The sequence below is a fragment of the Stegodyphus dumicola genome, chromosome 9 (genome assembly GCF_044657685.1).
Source record: "Stegodyphus dumicola isolate Sdum_Otavi_A_Nest chromosome 9, ASM4465768v1".
NCBI classification, from domain to species: domain Eukaryota; kingdom Metazoa; phylum Arthropoda; class Arachnida; order Araneae; family Eresidae; genus Stegodyphus; species Stegodyphus dumicola.
Genome location: NC_140776.1, coordinates 22,787,174 through 22,802,010, shown reverse-complemented (window position 1 = coordinate 22,802,010; position 14,837 = coordinate 22,787,174). Strand labels below are relative to the sequence as shown.

The 14,837-nt window shown below is 35.3% G+C and overlaps 1 protein-coding gene and 1 non-coding gene across 2 annotated transcripts in view; both read right to left on the bottom strand.

Moving 5' to 3' along the window:
• The window catches only part of LOC118203526 (uncharacterized), a 294,354-nt gene that overhangs the window by 145,027 nt on the left and 134,490 nt on the right, over window positions 1–14,837 (bottom strand). The gene's annotated exons all lie outside the window — the stretch shown is intronic.
• TRNAS-CGA (transfer RNA serine (anticodon CGA)) lies at window positions 10,583–10,655 on the bottom strand. Its single transcript has one exon. It is a non-coding gene; the product is annotated as a tRNA-Ser (tRNA).

The window sequence follows — 14,837 nt, the reverse complement described above, 5'->3', positions numbered from 1 at the left end:
ATAGTAACAGTAATAATAATAATAGTAATAGTAATAATAATAATAATCGTAATAATAATAAAATCTGAATAATAATAATAAAATCGGAACTGAGCAAAGTCGTATTGTCACCTGTATGGTGGTCAAGGCAATCTTTGCAATCTTTGCCACGATGAATTTCGTGGGCTTGTTCTTCTATTACGGTCAGGCAAGTGAGGTAAGTCAAAATGAGCAACAAAATGAGTTTCTTGCGACGAAAATTTTTGTAAAGTTAAATAATCATTAGAGCAAAGTTTTCTTGAACTTGTTTCGCAAAAGAATCGGTACTAATGCTTCAGTTGTAAGTGATATTACAGCTAATGGCTGCGAAAAAGAACAAAGCCCGCATATCTATAAATTGCTAAGGAATGTGAAAAATGACGTGAAAGAACTCGTGAAACATCCGAGAAGTGCTAAAGAGTCATGTGATCAGAATTTTTAAGCGTTTGGAAACGGGAACGAGGAAAAAAATTCTGTTTTGACGGAAATAAGCAACGTATGTTATCTCCATTTTGGAATGCTCGAAAAAAAAAAAAAAAAAAAAAAGAAATATTATTTTATGATTTTATAATTTAATTACTTTATATTTGTTTTTAATTATGCTATTTACTCTTTGATTACTGATTTTAAAAACTGTAGTATTTATTTGAGAGTATTTCTGGAATGGATGTGACGGTTGATAAGGGTATAAAGCACTTAAATTAAATTTTTAAGAAATCAAACTATTGGATCTGGTTTCGAATTGAATTTTCCTTTTACGATTATTTTTGTTTTTGTATACAGCGGATACTGAAAGTTAAAAGTATGCATATCACAATACACCAAGAATTAAGCACCCCTCGTACGGAAAAGAATAAAGTAAATTCCCTAAGATATTGTCTCCCTCCTTTCAGCATGCCTTCGTGTTGTAACGGGTAACACACTCGGCGTGTATTCGAGAGGTCCAGGTTTAAATCCCGGCGAGGGCATTGCTCATTTTTCCTGTTTTCTACTTCAAAATAACGTAATGAGTCTACATCCGTGTCGTCTGAGCAACAATAAAAATAAAGTGTAAACTGTGAAATTGATGTTACCTAGAAAAATGTTGCTGCAGACCACTCAAAGATAAGAAATTCATGCGTGCGATCTCCTCCCAAGTCGCAATCTTTGAACCTATTACGAAATGTGAGACAACATGCGCTGACATTACAGAAGCAATAACTTCTTCACAAATGCCTTCTCTTGACAGTACGTTAACTTCACAACCAGTGTCAGGAGCTTTTAGCGATCTTCACTGGGTCTGACATCAAAGCCTCTCCTTTTCAGGAACTGATCAACCAATGATTCTTCATCCCCTGCAACATGGTCTTTAACTATAACGAATCAGAAGACGTAAAATACAACCGAAAAACAAAACGGCGTGATTAATTCAACTGCAGAATGTTCCGAACAGAGCAAATACACACAAAGCTTTGAAGAGAAATTCTTGCCACTAACAAGATCCATAACTGTACTTACTTTCTAAATAACTACTTGTATGTCTTTAATATTGAAAATCAATTTATTATTATATATGATATGTTTACTCCCTGGGGTGTCTACACTGGCTTGGTATTTTATCATGACAGCATCACTCTTGGGGGGATAACTTCAGCGTGGCAGCATGGAGGTAGGAAGTGAGTCCTTTCTTACTTCCATGCTTGGTGGTTCCAGAACCCGAGGGAAGGTCGTTTATACGGTCGGACTGAGGGGGATTGCGTAAGTCGTCGAACTGGGTGGCCCTGGTAGCTTAAGTGCTTAGGCCATGGAGGTAGGAAGTAACCTTTCCTACCTCCATGGCTTAGGCAGTCTGAGTTTTCTAGGTAATGTCTCCTGGTGATATGGGCAGCAGCTTAGTACTTACGAGGCATTATCAACGACCAGTAAGGCTGCCAAGTGTATAAAACGGTGTCCGTAGTGAGCCTCCCTCCGGGTGGTCTCTGAGACCTGTGGTGAGTAAGCGCCCGGTGACCTAGTTCAGCCCTGGGGGGGGAAGAGATACTTCAATTTAATAAGTCTGCGTAGAGGATTTGAAGCACCCGCTGCGTAGCATAAAGTCTTTGTTATAATCCTCTCAAAGAGGTGTCAGTGGATTATGACTGGCCCTCCCGCTTATAAGGAGTTGGTTCACGGGGATCGCCCTAGTTGCATTAAATTCGCAGGAAGGCATACCTAAATTTTGATTGATTGATTGATATGCCATGTTAATAGTGCTTTTTCCGTAGATTTATAATAAATGTGGTTTTAGTTCAGTATGCATTTAATACGCAATCAACACCAGTCATTACAATGAAGTCGCTCATTAGCTCGCCAGGCCCCAATATGTTTATAGTTTTGGCAGGCACTTCATTTTGAGAAAAATCAAGTTGTCTTTCGCTCACTGATTTGGAGATTTTCATCTTATCGAGGTTCCAATCCTCTCTTTTATGACATAGCAAAATGTAGAAAAATAGCATAAAATCTATGCAAATGACATAAATGAAGCTTTATGCGTTGGGTTGGTGATGAAGATGCATTTAAAAATATTACTACTTTATTTGATTTTGCATTACACATTTAATATCAGAATAAACTAAGTATACGGCGAATGTTTTACCCCCCCAAAAAAAATCAAACTTTTATTGATTTTTTTAAAAAAATTTCGCTAATTAACGAAAGGCTTCTATGCTGCGCAAATTTATGTGCCTAGAGTATGTGCCATATAAGGCACTGGTCAGTTATAAATAATGCATATATAATGTTTGAATTGAAGCAAATTTCATTTCGCCTTATTGTGACAAAAGTAAAGAATACTTTTTATTTTAACGAAGAAATTGTTTTGTTAAGATGCCTCAGTAAGAACATTACTTAGACTACAAGACTAGGCAGCTGTTCATGTCACATATTAATTATTACCTGCACTAAATGACTCGAAAAGGTAACACTTCGAGTCGAAGACATGGACTGAATCTCGTGTAAACTTAGCTCTCATTTCTTGTCTGTAGCGCCAGGAGAAGCTTGGTGGCTGATATTAATAATCTTAATTTCAATCGCGAAGACAATACCTAGTATAGTATAGCAGTCAATTAAGCGTTTTTCATTAGATATGGTGCTTCAAGGTATGAATCTCATGTAACCTTAGCATAGGGTAAGCTGTGTTTTCTCGTCTGTAGCGCCAGGGAAAACTTGGTGAAAGACATTAATTATAATTTCAATCGCGAAGACGAGACCCAGTATAGCCTGACAGTCAATTAATCGTTCCTTCTTGGATATGGTGCTTCAGAGCAGCACCACAGCGGTTGACCATCGAAACAGCTACACAAAATCATCGCCACTGAACTGCCCATCAGTGGAAGACGGTCGCATGGTCAAAACAAACTCAGTTCTAACGGGACTAATCAGTCCTTCATCTGGACAAGCCAATTCTTGTGCGATCACAATCCTTCTGATCTAGTGGCACGGTAAACGATTCCTTGCTGATTGGATGAATGAAATGGGCAATATTTTCTGGGGAAGAAATTGAGGAGATGTCTGTTGAACGAAGACAGTCATTCACCTACCTGAACATTGTGACTGACTAAGAAATATTCTTTATATCAATTGCATTCCTTGATGGAAATGAGATCTTTCAATTAAACAATGATCCATATCATAGTATGAAAAAGATCAGAAGATGGTTTTAAGATGATTATTGTGGTGTCTCTCTTCATGAGTCATAAATTCAAAGATCGTTTCGTTTCGTTTCAGGAGTCAAGGTTGGGAGAGCATTAGAATTTCAAATCAAAATTTCAAGAGTTCACAGAACATAGAAATAACATTTATTAACGATAAACTTATATTACTTCCGCCTATAGCGGCTATGAAACATAATCAAGCATCAAATAAATATGACATGCGTCATTCTTCATGTTCAAGCGTCAAGTGATATATTTTTCATCGGCGCGCATCAAGAGCGCCACCTATATACCAAAAAGACGGAACATACTCCGCCCCGATGAACATTGGTTCATTACAACATTATTATAAAGATCTTCAATTTTAGATTTAAACAAGTTTTCCAAAAGTTCAACAGTATATCATATAAAATAAAAATGCATAATGGCAAATTTAAACTGAATAACAACATTAAATTTAGCACAAAATTTTACAAATAAAACATACTTACAATCTCTAGAAGGAAAACAAAATAATGAAACTGCTAAATTACCATAATCCACAATTGTGGTCCATTCTCTGAATCTGAAACATAATTGAATTAATAATAAAAATAAAGACACAAATTATGAATATACAATTAATGGTTTTTTTTTTAGTCTTATTCACTCAATGGTAAGCGGGAAAGTTTATGTATAGGACGCTTCATTTCGCCCAATAAAGTTTTTAGTTTCACAACACGAACTTTTCCATCAGCACCAGGATATAGTTCAATTACTCGTCCAAGTCGCCACTTTAATGGAGGCAAATTTTCATCCTTTATCAAGACTAAGTCATTGAGGGCTAAATTTGGTTTATTCCTCAACCATTTGGTACGCCCTTGTAATTGTGAAAGATAATCTCTAGACCAACGTGTCCAAAAGCTCTGGAAAATTTGCTGTGTCAATTTCCATCTTTCAGCAGGGGTTAGCTTATTATTTGTAAGATCAGGTTCAGGAATTGCTGTTAATGTAGTCCCAATTAGGAAATGTCCAGGTGTTAAAGGATTAAAATCTTCAGGGTCAGATGAGATGGAAACTATTGGCCTGGAATTCAAACACGCCTCGATTTGTATAATTAAGGTGTGAAATTCTTCGTATGTCAAAACCTGAGTCCCAATAGTCCGCTTTAAGTGAATCTTCATTTGTTTCACTCCAGCCTCCCAAAGGCCTCCAAAGTGAGGGGCAGCAGGATGATTGAAGATCCATTGAATATTTTCACCGCTCAGGTAGTTTTGAAATGATTCGTCAGAGGAAAGTGTAGCTATGTATCTTCTTAATTCTCGATCAGCCCCAACAAAGTTGGTGCCTCTATCGGAAAAGATTTTCTTGGGTTTTCCTCTGCGTGACACAAATCTTTTCAGAGATGCTAGGAATGCTTCAGTTGTTAGATCACTGACTACTTCTAGGTGAATGGCCTTTGTGGTGAAGCATATGTAAAGGCAAACGTAACATTTATATCTCGTTCCTCCTCTTCCTTTCCTAGCTTTAATTAAAAAGGGGCCTGCAAAATCTAGTCCTGTATTCGAGAATGTTCTATCCGGCAATACGCGAGAAGCAGGTAGGTCGCCCATTATCTGCCTGGATGTGCTTGTTTGATTTTTAAAACATTTTATACATTTCCAAATTATTTTTCTTACAATTTCTCGGCCATTAACGATCCAATATTTCTGTCGCAGAGCAGATAATGTTAATGTGGCTCCTCCGTGAAGGTTCACTTCGTGAAAGTGTTTGACTATCAATTCAGTAACTTGGTGACTTTTGGGAAGAATGATTGGATACTTTGTGTTTTTTGAAAGATTCGAGTTACAGAGTCTACCACCGACTCTAAGGATTTCTTCTCTATCAAGAAAAGGATTTAATTTCAGGATTTTACTGCTGAGATTCAATTTCTTCCCTGCTTTCAAAAGTCTAATTTCTTCTCTAAATTCGGAATTTTGTATGATTTTAAAGATCAAATTGCTTGCCTTATCCAATTCTTGAACTGTTAAAAACCCTTGAGTTTAAAGATGTAGGTTTAATATTGTGGCAGAATCTTAAACACCATGCAATTACGCGTTTCAATTTTTTCCAGGATGAAAACCTGGATGTCAATTCAAATTCAGCCTCTTGGCTAATAACAGAACATACAGTAGTTTGACGCTGTTCTACCTGTACCTCTTCCACCATAGGCTCGATCAAAGGATCAAAAGATGATGAAGGTACATTTTTCTCTTTTAACCACACTGGTCCATTGAACCAAAGTTTATTTTCCACTAGATCAGAAGCTCTGAATCCACGTGAAACTATGTCAGCCGGATTGTCATTTCCCTTACAGTATTTCCATTGCGAAGATGATACAACATCTTGTATTTCACGTACACGATTAGCAACAAAGGGTTTCCATTTATCAGCGGTACCCCTGATCCAGTGAAGAACAATTTTAGAGTCACTAAAACGAAATACATTATCTTCTTTGATAGTAAATAATTTTCTTAAATATTTAACCATTCTCGCGGCAATAATGGCTCCCATAAGTTCTGAACGAGGCAAGGTTAATTTTTCAAGTGGGGATACATGGCTCTTTGAAAGAACAAAAGACGTACAGCAAGAATCAGGATCACGAAAATATGCAACAGCTCCATATCCCTTGAGGCTGGCGTCACAAAAGACAAAAAGCTCTATTTTATCGAAATTTACACATTTTACATTTAATATGTATTTTCTAGGAATACACAAGTTGAGAATAACTTCAATTTCAAAATACCAAGTTTTAAATTTTTCACTCAAATAACTGGGCAAAATTGTGTCCCAATCAATACCCAATTCCCATAACTCTTGCAATAAGAATTTTATTCTGATAACAAAGGGTGCAAGGAATCCAACTGGGTCATAAATTTTTGCCACAATCTGTAATACCTTTCGCTTTGTAACGTGTTTCCAGTCAACTGGTTGTAAAAGTTCTTGTACATCTAATTTCAATGTGTCCTCATCCAAATCCCAAATTATTCCCAGCACCTTTAACGTTTTCTTATCCAAATTATCTTCCTTATTAATTAAACCAATATCTTGCCAATGATTTTTTAAAGATACGGAATTTGATTCAAATTTTCTTAAGTTCATACCAGCGTCTTGAAGAATTTTAACTGCATCAGTTGATAATGAGAAAACTTCTTCAACGGAGTCTGCTCCATGGATAAGGTCATCAACATATAGGGACTTATTTGACATGTCAACAGCTTTGCTATATTTCTTTTCATAACCATTAATATGATGTTTAATAGTGGCGGACAAAATAAACGGACTTGTTGTCATTCCAAACGGCACTCGGCACATTCGGAAAACCTTAAAGCCAAACTATTGTCACTATCGTCGCAAGAATGGTCAAACCACAAGAACCTTAAAAAATTTCTATCTTCACTATCAATTTGAATTTGGTGAAAAGCCTTCTCTATGTCTGCACAAAATGCAACTTTATGTACGCGAAATTTTAAAATTATATCCAACAAGTTAGGATTTAAATTAGGGCCTGATATCAGACATTCATTTAACGATTTAACTCTTTCAGACTTAGAAGAGGCATCATAAACTATTCTTATTCTTGTTGTTACTTTTTCTTCACGTATAACGGGCCTATGAGGCATATAATAACAGTTAGGTTCATTTTCAACAAACTTACATTGTTCAACAATCCCCCTTTCAACTTGTTCTCTAATTATATTATCATATTCATTATATAGGAAATCATTTCCCTTTAATTTATGCTTTAGTCCTAGAAATCGTTGTTTAGCAACGAAAAAATTATCAGCGAGTTGTGATTTATTGTCCTTCCAAAAGAGTTTTGTTTCGTACCTGCCGTTATTAAATTTCAAACTGTCGTTAAAATGCTTAATAGTATCCAAATCAGTTTCCGAAAATGTTTTGTTTTCATTTTCAATTCCTAGCGAATCCAATTTCCAAAATGACTGCAAATCAAATGTGTTTCCTTCAACGGCAGATAAAAACAACGCATTAATTCGAGTATTATTATTTTTTACTTTACCCATCACTGTGTATCCAAATATCGTGGGTACTATAAACAAACCATCATTTATCATTGAATTACTTCCTGTTTGTATATACCAGAAATGCTCCGCGCCAAGCAGAATATTTATGTTCTCATTAACGGGACTTGTATCCGAAAGTTCCAAGCCCTTTTTAGTCATAAATTCTTTAATGTTTTGACATGTTGATGGCGCCTGGAATTCTATTGATGATATTAATTCTATCCCTATAGCTTCTACAACAAGGCAGCGATCATCGTTTTTATTTTTTATTTTTAGACTATATACATCAAATTCTTGCGAGTTACCGCGCTGATTTCCAAACGAATAAATTGTTAGAAATTCTTTTCTAATGACTTGCAATTCTAAATCGCGCGCTAACTTGTGGGTGATGAAGTTTCGTTCACTACCTGAATCAATTAATAATCTTACGATTCTCGATTTATTTTTGCTTTGAGCAATAACAGAACATGCCTGTAAAAGCACACTATTTTCAGGTTTTAGAGTGTTACAGTGGGAAGTAGATACTAAAGTTTTATTTTGCGTATCCGCGGATTTAACATCTTCCATTTCTTTCGATTTCAAACGGCAGAAAAGTTTATTATGATTTTTCTCGTTACAATTTTCGCATGGTTGTATATTTGACCGACAAAACGACCACAAATGTGATCTCAGAAAGCATTTGTAACAGCGACCTTCATGTTTCAATTTGTTTCGTTTTTGTTCGTCGGAAAATTTCAAACATCCGGCAGATGTATGTTCGTTTGATTTGCAGAATATGCAAAACATTTTTACCGATGTGTTAAAAGCAGAAGCTTGTGATTTGACTTTATAATTTTTTAACCCTTGTTTAGGATTAACCCCTGTGTATTTATTACCTTTTGAGCTATTAATCAAAATACTTGCTTCTCGGCATTCAGTTTCGATTTTAATGAACTCTCTTAATTCACTTACTTCTATATTTTGGTTAGATGTTCTTTTTCTATGGAATTCAAGAGCTAAATCTTCAGGTAACAATTTAAGAATTATTGGGTTCAATAACTGTCCGTATGAACCGCTAGTAACATCTAAACTACTTAAATTTCTAACGCAGATTTGTAACTGATCATAGAGCTTTCTTAACTCAAAAACATTCGAAGAACTTTTAACTGGTTCTAACTGTAACAACATCTGTATGAATTTTGATATAATAACATCTTTACGACCAAACCTCTTTTCTAAACTTTTAATGCATAGATCATAATTTTCTTCAGATAAAGCATAACCAGAAACACAATTATATGCTGAACCAGATAATAAACTTTTCAAATATGTAAACTTATCTATTTTAGATAAACTTGGATTAGAATGAATAGCATTATCATACGAATTAAAGAATTCGAGCCATTTACTGGGATCAACAGCAAATTTTTCAATATTTAATTTAGGTAACTTTACTGAAGCACTACTTGTAACAACATTATTACCATTCAGAGTACTACTAATACCATTACTAGTTGTAATTATACTTCTTTCAACAACTTCATTACTGTTAATTTTCTTTACTTTACTAACAATCTTAGCTTTAAACGTTATAATTTTTTCATCATACTCTTCACATACAAGTAGTTCGTTATCATATTCTTTTTCATCAATTATGAGAGTATCGATCTTTGAGTCAAGAGTTTTAAGTTTCTCATGGTATTCAATTAACAATTCATATGATGAATTTAAATCTTCTAGATGTTCTTTAGTTAATTCTTCCGATAATAATTTCTCAAGTTTATCTAGAAGTGTAGTAACTTTACTACGTACAATAGCACGTTTCTTTTTCTCTTTTGCTAAATCATCCATTATGTTTCGTTTTCAAAGATCGATACCATAAACAAATAAATCAAATTTCTTACCTTTTAAAAGGTAATTCCCCCTGTCGCGGGTTTCAGACACCAAAAAAACGTGTGGTGTCTCTCTTCATGAGTCATAAATTCAAAGATCGTTTCGTTTCAGGAGTCAAGGTTGGGAGAGCATCAGAATTTCAAATCAAAATTTCAAGAGTTCACAGAACATAGAAATAACATTTATTAACGATAAACTTATATTACTTATATTACTTCCGCCTATAGCGGCCATGAAACATAATCAAGCATCAAATAAATATGACATGCGTCATTCTTCATGTTCAAGCGTCAAATGATATATTTTTCATCGGCGCGCATCAAGAGCGCCACCTATATACCAAAAAGACGGAACAATTATTAAGATTTCTTTTCAATAACATCGTCTTTATATTATCAGAACATTCCAAACAAACACTTGTAGGTTGACTTGGAAGAATGATTACCAGCAATACATCTTTATTTACGCAAAATTACGGAAATGGTATAACTTTTGTAGCACTTTTCATAATAACAGACATCAGACATATCCACAAATATCTTGTCGAATCTCTACATCATAGGATGGCGAAAGGAAGATCTACATCATACTACATATTGGTTTTAATTATTTTTGTGGTCGAGAATATTAAAGGCACCCTATTATCTAAACGCTGAATATTTTCTTTCTGACAGTGATCTGAAAAATATTTTAAAGAGGTTTTATGAACTCTAAACAGCCATTCTTGCAAATACCTCCAACCAAGTGACGAATATGTCAAGCAAATTTGTAATTAATATTTACTTCCATTAATTTTTTTACATAAAATATTTATTTTTGAAATAATTGTAACCTAAACTAGTTAGTTATTTTAAATTGTATTTAAATTTAGTACAACTATACTCAATATTCAAACTAATATCATATGTTTTCTGTCTCGCTGTCTTATTGTAGAGACGTTAGGTTATTTCGAAAGCAGAAGTCGTGAGAAATGAGCAATGCCCTCGCCGGGACTCGAAGCGCGGACCTCTCGAATTCGCGTCGAGCGTGCTGACCACTACACTACGAAGGCATGCTAACGGGAGAAATGCTTTATATTATGAGAGGAAAGAAGGGAAAATTTTTCTGAAGACATGTGTTTTGAAAGAAAAGGAAATAATCACATTAAATCACGTAATAAGGGAGAAAGAAAATGGTGTAAACAACAAACTACATTTCATTAACTAACATATTAGGTTGTTTAAAATGCTTCATTTGAGATCTTTATCAGCTCATAAACGTCATTAAAAAATTTACAGTTCTTAGTTTTAAATGATTCTTTCGAGCAATATTGCTTAGTTGAATGACTACTTAGGGCAACAACTAGAATTAACAAAGCATGTCAGACGTGAGTTTGACAGTAAAGTTTCCGATTTTTTTTATGAAAAAAATTTAACACATGTATAAGGTATTTCTCCTGCCTTCGTGGTGTTGTAGTCAGCACAATCGGCGCGTATTCGAGAGGGCCGTGGTTCGAGTTTCGGCGAAGGCGTTGGTCATTTTTCCTTTCTCCTGCTTCAAAAATATGTAATGTCTCTACAGTGGCGCCCGAGCTGAAAAAGGTGGTGCATGATGATTCTCCACTGCCAAGAATTAGCGTTTGGGTCCTCTAATCCCTATTCGCCCTTTAAAAGGGGGAGTAAGGTATTTCTCCCCCTCCTTCTTAACATGCCTTCGTGGTGTAGTGGCCAACACACTCGGCATGTATTCGAGAGGTCCGTGGTTCGAGTCCCTGCGAAGGCATTGCTCATTTTTCATGCTTCAAAAATACCTAATGTTTGTACACTTGCATGAAGGAAACATTTCTCATGTATCGTAGTATAAATCTTAGGCAGATATAAAACTATCCCAGAAGCTATAAGGTATTTTCTTCTTCCTTTCTGCATGCGCTCGTGGTGTAACGATTAGCACACTCGGCGCGTATTCGAGAGGTCCAGGTTCGAGTCCCGGCGAGGACATTGCTCATTTTTCCTGTTTCCTGCTTCAAAATAACCTAATGACTCTACAAAGCAAACTTAAATATCATTCGTCGTTAATAAAAAGAAATCATTGAACTCTTCAGTAATGATCTAATACTTGCTTGCAATGAAAAAAAAAAAAATAAATTTTAAGCATTCAGATTCATTTTTGCCACTATTTGATTTCGGTTTATAAATATGCTGGTCATTTAGCATCTTGTCTGGTGAGGGGCATTCCATTGTTACTAACCACTGGTTTAATCAGATTAACTTCCTGGTTGAAAATGGTTGCTACAACTTTATGATCAATAATATTAGCTACCCATTGAATACATAGAGCTCCATCAATTAAACTCTTTTCAATTTGCATGGTAGTCACGGTCCAAGAATGGGAGAGTTCTCGTGGTTCTTTTCATTTCCCTTCACTGTTTCGAATCAAGTATGGCGTGCGTGTCTTCCATCCACTTCCTCCAGGCAAAATATCCACTTAGTCGCGCTTTGGAAGACCACTTTGCCTCATTTGAATCACTTACTGGATACGTTTAAGACCTAACCATGTTCTGCACGATTGGTTTTTTATAAATTTCGGATATATCTTGATTCATTAACAATGGAAAGAGAACAGAATGCAAGTAACCTCAAGAAATACTTCTGCCCAGCAAAGAAGCAATGGAAATGTGGGTGGTCGTCGTTTTGTTCTGATACCGGCACTAATCTTTGTCACGGGACGAAGGCAATTACCAGAGCGTAGAAATATCAAATTGACGCAATGATGAAATTTTTGCTTATTTGCAAATAAAAGATTTCAAAATAAAAACAGAAAGGAAGTATTTAGTAGCTAAGAAGATTTCCTAGAATTTATGATTTCTTTTTAAAAGAACTCACGTAATATTTATTCACTTACAAATATTTACTTGGACTAAAACGTTTTCGAGGCTCAGCTTGTACAGACACATTTTTTTTTTTTTTTTTTTAAACAGAAGAAGTGAAAAATGAGCAATGCCCTGGCCGGGACTCGAACCAAGAACCTTTCGATTTCGCGTCGAGCGTGCTGACCACTACACTACGAAGGCATGCTAAGAAGGTGAGAAAAGTATATTATATACTCTCCTTTTTAAAATGCGACTGGAGTTTTTAAGGGGACCCATTCGCCAAATCCTGGTGGGGAAGAATCTCTATTGAACACCTTTTAATTCGGACGCCACTGTAGAGTCTGTACACGTTATTCTGAAGAAGAAGAGATGAAAAAGAAGCAATGCCCTCGCCAGGACTCGAACCACAGACTTCTCGAATACGCGTCGAGCGTGCTGACCACTACACTACGAAGCCGGGAGAAATACCTTACAAGCTTATCGAAACAGTAAACCAGCACACAAGTAGAATGCTAAACGCGTGGGTTTACACATGAAGAAGAATGAATAATGAGCGATATTAATTTCTCTAAGCTTACTGCATTGTCTCAAGTTAGGAATTTGCTACCTGAAAATGATGAAAAATCTCATACATATGTAATTGCATACAAAAAGGTTACACATATTAATAAATTTTTCCAAACTATGGGTGGACATAACATTGGGATATATCTAAATAATAAAAATTTAAGACATATTGTTTTCGGAAAATATCTTGTAACAAAGGAAATACACATAAAATCATTCACTTCGTTGAAGATTGAACGCAAATTTAAACTACCTGTTCTATAAAGTACAAATGAGGGGAATACGAACCTGATCCACCTGGTCTAATAATAGATCTTATGATCTTGTTTGGATCGCCTCTAAGTTCACCACAAAATAAAGAATCCCACCAGAAAACCGAACTAAAGCACGATCACAACATTAAAACACAAACTATAAATACACATCAAGTGAAAAGAAACAAGGACACATAGAATTAAAAAATCACAAGGCACAAAATCACTAATATCTCAATAAGCCGAGATGAATATAAGGTGAATGTTCTATAAAGTATTTTCTCCCTCCTTCCAGCATGCCGTCGTGGTGAAACGGTAGCACACACAGCACGTATTCGAGAGATCCAGAGTTCGAATCCCAGAGAAGACACTGCACATTTTTCGCATCTCCTGCTTTAAAAACAATTCTGATTACTCTACAGTGGCGCCAGAACTAAAAAAGGACGGTGGCTAATACTTCGTCATCACCAAGGTTTGGCAATTACCCGCAGTCGCCCTTTAAAAGGGGGAGTATATAAGGTTATTTTCTCCTTCCTTCCAGCACGTAATGTTACACATGGCGAGAATTCCAGGGGGTTCAGATTCGAATCTCGGTGAGGGCATTGCACATCTTTCGCGTCTCCTGATTAAAAAAAAAACCTAATGACTCTGCAAAGGTTACTTTAAATTAGTTTTTTTTCCCTGTACTGTCTATTAAAAATAAAAATTTAGAAAAAGGAACTGAAAGAGAAGAGCTCACAATAAAAAGCAACACAGAAACTTATTTTGTAGTTAATTCATTGAAAAATAAAACATTTTATAATCCCAAAATATTGCAAATTTCCAGTTTTGTAATATTTATATGACAAACTAAAAATGTGACATTTATGCAATCTAGCTTCTGTTTCAAAGAATAATTAGTTAAATATATAAGATATCATTTACAAGGAATTCATAAACATAATACGTAATACATGTATAATAATTTAGGAAGCTCGAGAAGACACAATTTTAATCATGGGCGCTGATTATAGATGGCGCTGACGTGTGGACTGCGTAATTACATAGTACAATTTTTAAACACACTTTATTTCTGAGACAAACACTTTAAACGCATGCTGTGATTAACACACCACCATGGGTGCAATTTTCACCTATTCTTCATCACATTTTTGTACCTTTTGTACATAAAAGAAATAAAATGGGTGAAATAGAAAAGAAAGCGACGGCACCTTTGCTCGAAGCAAGCAAAGAGGGAAAGTGCAATGCATTTAAAAGAAAGCTAGGCGAGAGTGGAAAGGTTAACGAATCCCCAAAAGGTTTTCATTTCAATTAAAATCTTATTCGCTGATTGGCTAAAACGTATCTACATTAGCAAGGTTATGTAATATCGTAAGCTATATCTGCTAATCAAAATTATCAGATATTAAATATTGATAATTAAAAAGCTTAATTTGAAATCATGCAGTTTAGATGGATTTATTATGAGCAGTTACTATTTTTAGAACAGAGAGGGGAAATATCCAAATTAAAATGAAGAATATAAGGGGTTCTTGTCAATTAAAGTTACTTTTATTTTACACAT